Source organism: Delphinus delphis, chromosome 7, assembly GCF_949987515.2.
Source record: "Delphinus delphis chromosome 7, mDelDel1.2, whole genome shotgun sequence".
NCBI lineage: Eukaryota > Metazoa > Chordata > Mammalia > Artiodactyla > Delphinidae > Delphinus > Delphinus delphis.
Window position 1 is genome coordinate 57,138,307 of NC_082689.1, and position 12,672 is coordinate 57,150,978.

Sequence of the window (12,672 nt, forward strand, 5' to 3'; positions counted from 1 at the left end):
CCCTGCCCCCGCACCCAGTCTCCCCTGCAAAGTGCCAGTTCTGTCTGGGTCTGGCAATTTGGAGTAGGTTACTTCTCACATTTCGTGCTGATGTTGGTATTGACACAATGTATTTATTCTTCTCCTTCTTCTTCTCCTCTTCATCCTCTTCCTCTTCTTCTTTTTTTTAACATTACCTGCTTGGTCACATTCTACAGTAGTACTTTTTCAAACTGCAGGTCATAAAATTCACCATGAAATACACTTAATGTCATAACCAGCATTAGAAAATATGAATTTAATAAAATAGAAAACATTAGAATGTATCATGTGAAGTGAGGGTTAAGTTTTGTAAGACTTGTCATACATAGATGCCCATGTGTGTACTGAGTTGCAGTATATCTCTGTGTATGACAGACAAAAAAGTTTGGTAAACGTGGCTCTGGAACAATCCATTTACATTTTTTTCTCCTTCCTTTCTGCTGTTTTAACTCTGTAACAGTTTTCTTCTGGACATAAATTATTTTATTTGGCTGTCCACATTTATTAAACTGAGTAATTGCGTAGGTTGCCACTTTTCTTTCCATTGTGCATACACCTTTAAACTTGAATATTTTAAGCTTTTAAAGACTGTAGTTAATGGAGTACCTTTATTTTGATAAGACGTTTAAAATTATACTTGTCACATTTTGGCAGTTCCCTCCCATTCTTCAGAAAGTTCTAGTTCCTTAGGTTAAACTTTAGAGGAAGATCTAGGCAAACATTAGCTAAAAACAAAAACAGGAATAAAAACCAATCCTTTACTCAGCTTAATAGCTTCAATTAGTAATCAAATTATTTTACACCACATCCAAAATTATGCAGCAGTGTTATTTAGTTACTAATGATTTAAATAATATCTATTCAGAAAAGGTTTGCATCCACATACTTTCACTCCAGATTAACTTGCATTAACTGCTTTGATGTTTAGAATAAACGATAACCCTGAAAGGACAAGCTATCCTAAAACAGACATTTTAATAGGGGAAACTCAGTTCTGTGTCACATTTTGATATTATGGAAAATAAACTTGGCTCTTTAAAAGGTTCTTTGAAAGAGAACTAGCAAAACAGAAGGTCCCAGAAGAGCTGAACGTCGTGCAAATTTCTGAATGAATCTCTTAGGATTTGTTTTTAATCTGAATATTTAATAGTGTGGCATTGCAAAATTAGAATTATGCTACTCAATTTTAATGGTTAATCTGCTTTAAAAAATACACAAGCTTAATTGTGACATACGAAAGTCCTTATTTAGGGTAGATTTCTAATTTGAGTGCTGTCGGCCCTGCTGTGTAAAGAGTCTCCTGGGTGCAGATTTTTAAGTGCGAGTGTGCGTCTTTACATCTCGCCGTGTAACAGTTCCTCGTTGCCGAGTCCGCTTCTCCGCAAGCCGGGCGCAGACAATAGATCCATCCTAATGGAGTTGTGTACTTGCCATCTGTAGGAGCAGCTGCTGGCCCGCATCTGCACAATATGTTGGGACGTGGAGCTCCGCTAATCTGCATAATAAGGAGGAGGCTCATTCCACTCCAGCTAATAATCGCGAGCAATCGATGCACTTCATTCCCTCACTGCCGAGCACAACCGAGCGGGTTTCCGGCTCTGGGTAGAGTGGGGTCAAGTGAGATGGAATGGCCTGGGGCCGGGAGGCACTCCGTTTACCGTCTAGCTTTTTGCATCAGGCTGCTGGGACCATGGTTTAGTCTTTCTCTTGAGTCATGCTGACATGTGCAAAATCCTGGGAATTGGGACGAACTGGTGCTAGCACATTATTAAGACTGCTAATCAGAAATGCTTTTGGATCAATTAAAGTCTTGGCCAATTTGCATTTTTAAATGCCCCCTTTGTGAGAAGGGCAGGAGCAAGTTTTTGGTTTAATTGTGAACTACTTTGAGTCATTTGGTTTTCATCGATGTTTTAAAACATAGATTCACAGTGCTGAGGTCTGATTTTTAAGCTGTTAATATACTTACACCCTTATTGTGAACTAGGCAGACTATGTGAATTAATGAATCAGATTTATGTTTATTTTCATTTATGATGTCAGGATGAAATGACTATATCTTGAAGGCAGTAGAACTGGTAGTAGAAAAGAAGATGACTGTTGAAATGATACAATTCTAGACTGGCCAAATATCACTTTCTTAATAAAGGAAATGCCAAAATGGCTTCATTTCTTTAGAAAAATCATGTACTTACAAATATAATTTGATTTCATAGAGTTGATTTAGAGGCTAAAACACTTGAACTTAGGTGACCTAGGCTGAGGACAATATTTTAAATCGAATTATAATTTGCCATTATTTATAATAAGTTGTTGTAAGAATTGGTGAGACTACTTCGTCTAATTTCTTGCAGGAAAAATATTTGCATAATTCACCACCCATCAATGAAGCACAGGGAAAAGAGCATTAATTTATGGAGATGGAAGACTGGTGCTGAAGAAATAATAGCATTCATTTCCATCTTTTAATCAACAGTATTTGGTTAAATAAGATAGCATCTTCTGGTGTGATTTATTTTATTTTATTTTATTTTTTTATACAGCAGGTTCTTATTAGTCATCCATTTTATACACATCAGTGTATACATGTCAATCCCAATCTCCCAATTCATCCCACCACCACCACGCCCCTCCCCACTTTCCCCCCTTGGTGTCCATATGTTTGTTCTCTACATCTGTGTCTCTATTTCTGCCTTGCAAACTGGTTCTTCTGTACCATTTTTCTAGATTCCACATATATGTGTTAATATATGATATTTGTTTTTCTCTTTCTGACTTCACTCTGTATGACAGTCTCTGGGTCCATCCATGTCTCTACAAATGACCCAATTTCGTTCCCTTTTATGGCTGAGTAATATTCCATTGTATATATGTACCACATCTTCTTTATCCATTCACCTGTCAATGGACACTTAGGTTGCTTCCATGACCTGGCTATTCTAAATAGTGCTTCAATGAACATTGGGGTGCATGTGTCTTTTGGAATTATGGTTTTCTCTGGGTACATGCCCAGTAGTGGGATTGCTGGGTCATATGGTAATTCTATTTTTAGTTTTTTAAGGAACCTCCATACTGTTCTCCATAGTGGCTGTATCAACTTACATGCCCACCAGCAGTGCAAGAGGGTTCTCGTTTCTCCACACCCTCTCCAACATTTGTTGTTTGTAGATTTTCTGATGATGGCCATTCTAACCTGTGTGGGGTGATACCACATTGTACTTTTGATTTGCATTTCTCTAATAATTAGTGATGTTGAGCACCTTTTCATGTGCCTCTTGGCCATCTGTATGTCTTCTTTGGAGAAATATCTATTTAGGTCTTCTGCGCATTTTTTGATTGGGTTGTTTTTTTCATATTGAGCTGCATGAGCTGTTTATATATTTTGGAGATTAATCCTTTGTCCGTTGATTCGTATGCAAATATTTTCTCCCATTCTGAGGGTTGTCTTTTCATATTGTTTATAGTTTCCTTTGCTGTGCAAAAGCTTTTAAGTTTCATTAGGTCCCATTTGTTTATTTTTGTTTTTATTTCCGTTACTCTAGGAGGTGGGTCAAAAAAGATCTTGCTGTGATTTATGTCAAAGTGTGTACTTCCTGTGTTTTCCTCTAAAAGTTTTATAGTGTCCGGTCTTACATATAGGTCTTTAATCCATTTTGAGTTTATTTTTGTGTATGGTGTTAGGGAGTGTTCTAATTTCATTCTTTTACATGTAGCTGTCCAGTTTTCCCAGCACCACTTATTGAAGAGACTGTCATTTCTCCATTGTATATCCTTGCCTTCTTTGTCATAGATTAGTTGACCATAGTGCATGGGTTTATCTCTGGGCTTTCTATCTTCTTCCATTGATCTATATTTCCGTTTTTGTGCCAGTACCATAGTGTCTTGATTACTGTAGATTTGCAGTATAGTCTGAAGTCAGGGAGTCTTATTCCTCCAGCTCTGTTTTTTTCCCTCAAGATCGCTTTGGGTATTCAGGGTCATTTGTGTCTCCATACAAATTTTAAGATTTTTTTGTTCTAGTTCTGTAAAAAATGTCATTGGTAATTTGATAGGGATTGCAATGAATCTGTAGATTGCTTTGGGTAGTATAGTCATGTTTGGATATCTCCATGTTTGTGTCATCTTTGATTTCTTTCATCAGTGTCTTATAGTTTTCTGAGTACAGGTCTTTTACCTCCTTAGGTAGGTTTATTCGTAGGTATTTTATTCTTTTTGTTGCAATGGTGAATGGGATTGTTTCCTTAATTTCTCTTTCTGATCTTTTGTTGTTAGCGTATAGGAATACAAGAGATTTCTGTGCATTGATTTTGTATCCTGCAACTTTACCGGATTCATTGATCAGCTGTAGTACTTTTCTGGTGGCATCTTTAGGATTATCTATGTATAGTATCATGTCATCTGCACACAGTGACAGTTTTACTTCTTCTTTTCCAATTTGTTTTCCTTTTATGTCTTTTTCTCCTCTGATTGCCATGGCTAGGACTTCCAAAGCTATGTTGAATAATAGTGGTGTGAGTGGACATCCTTGTCGTGTTCTTGGTCTTAGAGGAAATGCTTTCAGTTTTTCACCCTTGAGAATGATGTTTGCTGTGGGTTTGTCATATATGGCCTATATTATGTTGAGGTAGGTTCCCTCTATGTTCACTTTCTGGAGAGTTTTTATAAATGGGTGTTGAATTTTGTCAAAAGCTTTTTCTGCATCTATTGAGATGATCATATGGTTTATATTCTTCAATTTGTTAATATGGCATATTACATTGATTGATTTGCATATACTGATGAATCCTTGCATCCGTGGGATAAATCTCACTTGATCATGGTGTATGATCCTTTTAATGTGTTGTTGGATTCTGTTTGCTAGTATTTTGTTGAGGATTTTTGCATCTATATTCATCAGTGATATTGGTCTGTAATTTTCTTTTTTTGTAGTATCTCTGTCTGGTTTTGGTATCAGGGTGATGGTGGCCTCGTAGAATGAGTTTGTGAGTGTCCCTTCCTCTGCAGTATTTTGGAAGAGTTTGAGAAGGGTGGGTGTTAGCTCTTCTCTAAATGTTTGATAGAATCTACCTGTGAAGGGATCTGGTCCTGGACTTTTGTTTGTTGGAAGATTTTAAACCACAGTTTCAATTTCATTACTTGTGATTGGTCTGTTCATATTTTCTATTTCTTCCTGGTTCAGTCTTGGAAGGTTATACCTTTCTAAAAATTTGTCCATTTCTTCCAGGTTGCCCGTTTTATTGGCATAAAGTTGCTTGTAGTAGTCTCTTTGCAGTGTCCATTGTCACTTCTCCTTTTTCATTTCTAATTTTATTGATTTGAGTCTTCCTGCTCTTTTTCTTGATGAGTCTGGCTAAAGGTTTATCAATTTTCTTTTTCTTCTCAAAGAACGAGCTTTTAGTTTTATTGGTCTTTGCTGTTGTTTCCTTTGTTTCTATTTTATTTATTTCTGCCCTGAACTTTATGATTTCTTTTCTTTTAGTAACTTTGGGTTTTGTTTGTTCTTCTTTCTCTAGTTCCTTTAGGTGTAAGGTTAGATTGTTTATTTGAGATTTTTCTTGTTTCTTGGCGTAACATTGTATTGCTATAAACTTCCCTCTTAGAACTGCTTTTCTGCATCCCATAGGTTTTGGATCATTGTGTTTTCATTGTCATTTGTCTCTAGGTATTTTTTGCTTTCCTCTTTGATTTCTTCAGTGATCCCTTATTTATTTAGTTATGTATTGTTTAGCCCCCATGTGTTTGTGTTTTTTACGTTTTTTCGCTGTAATTGATTTCTGCTCTCATAGCATTGTTGTCGGAAAAGATGCTTGATATGATTTCAGTTTTCTTAAGTTTACCAAGGCTTGATTTGTGACTGAAGATGTGATCTATCCTGGAGAATGTTCTGTGTGCACTAGAGAAGAAAGTGTAATCTGCTGTTTTTGGATGGAATGTCCTATAAACATCAATTAAATCTATCTGGTCTATTGTGTCATTTAAAGCTTGTGTTTCCTTATTAATTTTTTGTCTGGATGATCTTTCCTTTGGTGTAAGTGAGGTGTTAAAGTCCCCCACTACTATTGTATTGCTGTCGATTTCCTCTTTTAGAGCTGTTAGCATTTGCCTTATGTATTGAGGTGCTCCTGTGTTGGATGCATATATATTTATAATTGTTATATCTTCTTCTTAGATTGATCCCTTGGTCATTACATAGTGTCCTTCCTTGACTCTTGTAACATTCTTTATTTTAAGGTCTATTTTATCTGATACAAGTATCGCTACTCCAGCTTTCTTTTGATTTCCATTTGCATGCAATATCTTTTTCCATCCCCTCACTTTCAGTCTGTATGTGTCCCTAGGTCTGAAGTGGGTTTCTTGGAGACAGCATATATATGGGTCTTGTTTCTCTGTCCATTCAGTGAGCCTGTGTCTTTTGGTTGGAGCATTTAATCCATTCACATTTAAGGTAATTATTGATATGTATGTTCCTATGACCATTTTCTTAATTGTTCTGGGTTTTTTTTGGTAAGTCCTTTTCTTCTCCTGTGTTTCTCACTCAGAGAAGTTTCTCTAGCATTTATTGTAGAGCTGGTTTGGTGGTGCTGAATTCTCTTAGCTTTTGCTTGTCTGTAAAGCTTTTGATTTCTCTGTTGAATCTGAATGAGAACCTTGCTGGTGAGTAATTTTTGTTGAAGGTTCTTCCCTTTCATCACTTTGAGTACATGGTGCCACTGCCTTCTGGCTGGTAGAGTTTCTGCTGAGAAATTAGCTGTTAACCTTATGGGAGCTCCCTTGTATGCTATTTGTCATTTTTCCCTTGTTGCCTTTAATAATTTTTCTTTGTCTTTAGTTTTTGTCAGTTTGATTACTGTGTGTCTCAGTGTGTTTCTCCTTGGGTTTATCCTTCCTGGGACTCTCTGCACTTCCTGGACTTGGGTGGCTATTTCCTTTCCCGTTTTAGTGAAGTTTTCAAGTATAATCTCTTCAAATATATTCTCGGTTCCTTTCTCTCTCTCTTCTCCTTCTGGGACCCCTATGATGCCAATGTTGGTGTGTTTAATGTTGTCCCAGGCGTCCCTTAGGCTGTCTTCATTTCTTCTCATTCTTTTTTCTTTATTCTGTTCTGTGGCAATGAATTCCACTATTTTGTCTTCCAGTTCAATTATCCATTCTTCTGATGCAATTTTTCTGCTATTGATTCTTCTAGTGTATTTTTTATTTCAGTTATTGTATTGTTTATTTCTGTTTGTTTGTCTTTTAATTCTTTCAGGTGTTTCTTCTTTGATTCTTCTAGGTCTTTGTTAAACATTTCTTGCATCTTCTCGATCTTTGCCTCCATTCTTTTTCAAAGGTCCTGGATCATGTTCACTATCATTATTCTGAATTCTTTTTCTGGAAGGTTACCTATATTCACTTCATTTAATTGTTTTTCTGGGGTTTTATCTTGTTCCTTCCTCTGGTACATAGCCCTCTGCCTTTTCATTTCATCTCTCTTTCTGTGAATGTGGTTTTCATTCCATAGGCTGCAGGATTAAGCAGTAAACTGTGCAGTTTCTAGAGACCATAGCAGCGCATCAGAGAAAACAAGAGAGAAGTAATTTCTCACAAATCCTGCCTTCAGAAATTTACGTTCATTTGTTCAGTAGAGATTTACTGAGTACCTGTTTCTTGCTAAAACTGGGCAGTGGGCATTCAAAGAGGTTTTCTCACATGGCAGAGGCCCAATGACTGTTGTGCAGGGTGAGGGGTACAGGGGGCTGGGGGTAGTCGCCCCTACCCCTCAGCTCTTGGTTGAAGGTGACCACGCTTTGGAGTTCGGGCGGCCAACCCCGCCCGGGCCCAGAGCTGAGCCACCTGGTGTGATTTAGAAGAAAACTTTATTAATAGTCATTCCCTTTAGATAGAATAAGTATTGCTCTACAGTGATAATAAGAGAAAGATCTGACATCTCAAGGCAATATTAGTCAAAGGTTGTTGTGTGAAATCTTGGTGGGGTGTTCTCCAAGGTTAAAACAGTGTTCTCATTCGGAGTGATTCAGCTGACCAACCCTCACAGTGCAGTGAAGAAGTGAAGAGCAATGCACCAGGTGAGCTGGAAGCATTCTTCCCTGGTCTCCTAATTTTAAAGCCCATGTACTCCCATATATCAAGAGGCTATCTACATATTCTTGTTGAAATAGAAATTGCAGCTGCTCCAGCATGCCTCTCGAAGTTTTGAATGACACTTACAAAGAAGGAAATGATAGTCTGAGTTGGCTGCAAATGTGGGGTCCTGTCATAAAAATTTTTAGTAACTTTCCCAGAAATTAGAAAACAAAGGCAGTAGGAGAAAAAAAGCACTGGTTATGGGGATAAAGTTGAGGATCAGTCAGGGAAGAAAACTTGTTGATAAACTAAATTAATAGTTAGATTTCATGACCCTATTAGTGTCTACATATTACACATCACTCACCAGCTGTAGGTATTTGGTTCATTTGTTTGTTTGTTGATTGTCTGTTTTTCCGTACTTGAATGGAAGCCCCAAGAGAGTAGGGACATTTCCTGCTGTCTTCCCAGCATCTAATAACAAAATAAATCCTCAGTAAATATTTGATTGAATAACTGGTGAAAGTTGTTGCAACATGCCTCCACCCCATGGGAAAGTTTCAAGATCTTTTAGGAGCAGTTCAGGAGCATGACTCTACATTCAGGTTATTCTTACGCTAAAATACAAAATCTCCCTAGTTGACCTTGGAAAACTGTGAAACCTCAAAGACTGGTCATGCCAATGAAAATCCATGAATCTCTTGATAAAGTGTAGGACATTTCGGAGTCTCAGAAGACAAGACCTCAGTATAATACATGCTTCTCTGCACCACAAGAAAATAAAAGCTCTCCCAATTTCTATTTATCTCCTGTCAAGAGGGACCTGGGTTGATCCTAGAAGTGCCCTTGCAGGATGGAATGAGTCAATTCTGAGGAACTTTTTTTGGGCCAGACATCACTTTTGCGAGGGTAGTTCTAAGAGAGTTTAGGAAGTTGCTTATAAATGAATGATTCATTCATTTATTTCATCCATCGAATATTATTTCAAATAATATATATTATTTCAGTGCTTACTATGTGTCAGGAACTTTTCTGGGTGCTGGATACACTAATGAGTGAGTTCTGCATCTCTCTTCAAATTCTAGGAGGGCATTCTGGAGAACTTTCTGCAGGGAGATGAGGGAGTTATAAGACTCCATGGTTTTGTAAGGATTCAGGGTCCAGATTTGAAACAGGTTTGCAGGGAGACTTGTAGGTTCACCAATCTAATGACTGCCATGGTCTCTTAAAAAAAAAAAAAAACCAGTTCTCAAAGATTTTTATTTTTATCCTCGAGGGCTTTAGTATTTTTTCCTGGGAAATTAAAATTTTCTATTGTTTTTATGAGTGGAATCTTCTTTTCATTTATATTTTATTTTTTTATTTTATTTATTTATTTATTTGCGTTACGCCGGCCTCTCACTGTTGTGGCCTCTCCCATTGCGGAGCACAGGCTCCAGACGCGCAGGCTCCAGACACGCAGGCTCAGTGGCCGTGGCTCACGGGCCTAGCTGCTCTGCAGCATGTGGGATCTTCCTGGACCGGGGCATGAACCCGTGTCCCCTGCATCGGCAGGCGGACTCAACCACTGCGCCACCAGGGAAGCCCCATTTATATTTTATAATTGGTTGTTGATAGTATTCATGAAAGTCCTTAAAATGTAACTACTAATTTCAAGTGATCTCCCTTATTGAATCCTACTATTTTAACACCTCTTAGTTTTTTTGTTCTGTTTTGTTTTTTTGGTTTCTAAGCATATAACCACTTCAACTAGAAATAATGCTAATTTTATCTCCTCTATCCCGATAGTTAAGACATCTTATTTTTGTTTTTTCCCATAATATTTTGGATAGAATTTTCAGAACACTGTTAAATAATAGTGGTGTGATGAGCATTCCTGTCTTAAATCTTATGTTTTGGGAATGTTACTGATCAAATGATGATGTCCATAATGATAATAATAGCTACCATGTGCTGAGTACTGACTGTGTGCTACAGTTGTGGATATTTCTATTCCTTCTTCCATTTCAATACTTTTTACTTCATGTATTTTAAATCTCTGTTATTAGGCAAATATACATTTAGGATTGTTATCTTAACTTGGTATGTTGACCCTATCATCATTATAAGGGTATGATAAATGTCCCTATCTTTCTGCAAATATTCCTTGTTATGAAGTCTATTTGTCTGATATTAATATTGGGATTTCCTCATTTGATTAGTATTTGCTTGGTATTTAATATTGGTATTAATATTTTCTTGCATTCCATTCTTATGCTTTTGTCTTATCTGTGTCTTTATATTTAAAATCAGTTTCTTCAGACAGGATAGAATTAGGACCTAGTTTTTATTCAATCTGACAAACTCTGCTTTTTAATTGGAGTATTTGTAGATCATTTACATTTAATATAATTATTGATATGGTTGGATTCAAGCTACCATCTTGCTCTTTGTTTTCTACTTTTTTCTATCCTTTTTTCTTTTTTCTCATTTCCTGCCTTTTTTGGATTAATTGAGCACTTTTTATTATTTTGTTTTATTGCCATGATTGACTTATCAGCTGTATCTTTTCATTTTATTTTTGTAGGGTTTATAATTTACATCTTTAACTTATCACAGTCTGTTTTCTTATAATATTATAACACTTCACATGTAATGTAAGTTTTATACAACAGTATCCTCCATTTCCCTTTTCCTGTCCTTTGTGGTACTGTTGTCCTATACATGTCCTATACATGTCTATATACATTTTAAACCCCACAATACATTGTTATTTTTGTTTTAAATAGTCAATTACCTTTTAAGGAGATTAAAACTTAGAAAAATGTCTTATATTTATCCACATATTTGCTTTTCTAAGCAAGTTTTCAAATACCTCAAATTTGAAATGGAGGTATGTTCAAATACCTCAATCCTTTGTAGATCCAGACTTCCATTTGGTGTAATTTTCTTTCTCCCTGAAAAACATTTCTTGTTAAAGAAATTTCTTTAGACCTTACAAATCTCATGGCAATAAGTTATACCAACTTTCTTGGTCTGAAAATGTCTATATATCACCTTAATTTTTGAAAGATATCTTTATTGGTTATAGAATTCAAAGTTGACAGGGTTCCCCTCCACCCCATCACTTTAAAGATGTTCTGTTCTGGCTTATGTAGTTTCTGACAAGAAGTACGCTGTAGTTCTTATTTTTGTTCCTCTGTGTGAATTCTCTCTCTCTCTCTCTCTCTCTCTCTCTCTCTCTCCACTTTTAAGATTTTCTCTTTATCACTGATTTTCAGTAATTTGATTTTGAGGTGCCTTGGTAGTTCTGTACCATATAAATGTTAGGAATTATTACCATACACTCCTCTAAATTAATCTCTTCTAATTTAAATATGAGTAGATATAAAAAAAATAGATACCATGGGGAAAAAGAGTGCAGAGTGAAGGAAAATTCAGTTACAAGCTTTAATATATTAATTCATTAATCCTTACCGTGAAATAGGCACTATTATTCCCTTTGTCTGTCTGAGGCACAGAAAGGGTAAATGTCTCCAGGTCACACAGCTAATAAGTGGTAGAGCCAAGGATATATACCAGGTAGCTTTAACCATTGCCTCAGGATCCGTCTGGGGGTTATTGGCCATATCCACTCTCAGATCCCCTTTCTTGGATCTGAAATCCAAGAAATACACTTTGAGCACAGTTCCCAGAGACAAACCAGCTAATCTCATTCAAACTTCCTAAAGTAAGATGGGCTTCTCTCCTCATCTTTTTCCTTGATTCTCTGACACTCTAAGCACAGAGTACAAGGAATACCGTAATCCTTAGGTTGAACTTCTAGGTTCTTCCTGCTCCTGCCTCTGTGTATGTAGCTTGCTCTGACCTGATAACACGCACCAGTCCTGGTGGCAGCCTCACTGCTAAGTAGTTATTTTTTGTGAGTTGCAGGGACTGACTGGCAAGGAGGAGATGGGAGCAGCATTCTGGCTGTGGAGTAGTTCAACAACAAAGAAAAGAAATGGCTGCTTGGTTTTCTGTTTGCATAGACGTGACCAGGAGATGGTGGGGCTGGGAAGAAGGATCTTCCCATCTAAATGTTTTGAGATGTGCTTAGCACAGAAGGACCCCTAATTTCATTGCCCACCCCAGTTCCCTTGATCCTGTGGAAGATACTTTCAGATTCCGACTTAGATGCTGTTCGTCCTTGTCCTCAGCAGTCTGGTAAATTTTATAATTTTTCTCTATTTTTGTATGTATTTTAGAGTGTGTCTGGGAGAGGTTATGGCAGGGGCTGCTAGCCTCATGCTTTTCAAGACCAGAAACCTATCATTTATACAGGAAGTTGTCATGAGGTACCTCAGGCCACAAAGTTTCTCTTTGTAAAACCAGGTAGACCCTTCTTTATTATTATTATTATTTATTTTTTTTTTTGTGGTATGCGGGCCTCTCACTGTTGTGGCCTCTCCCGTTGCGGAGCACAGGCTGCGGACGCGCAGGCTCAGTGGCCATGGCTCATGGGCCCAGCCGCTCTGTGGCATGTGGGATCCTCCCGGATCGGGGCACGAAGCCGTGTCCCCTGCATCGGCAGGCGGACTCTCAACCACTGCGCCACCAGGGAAGCCT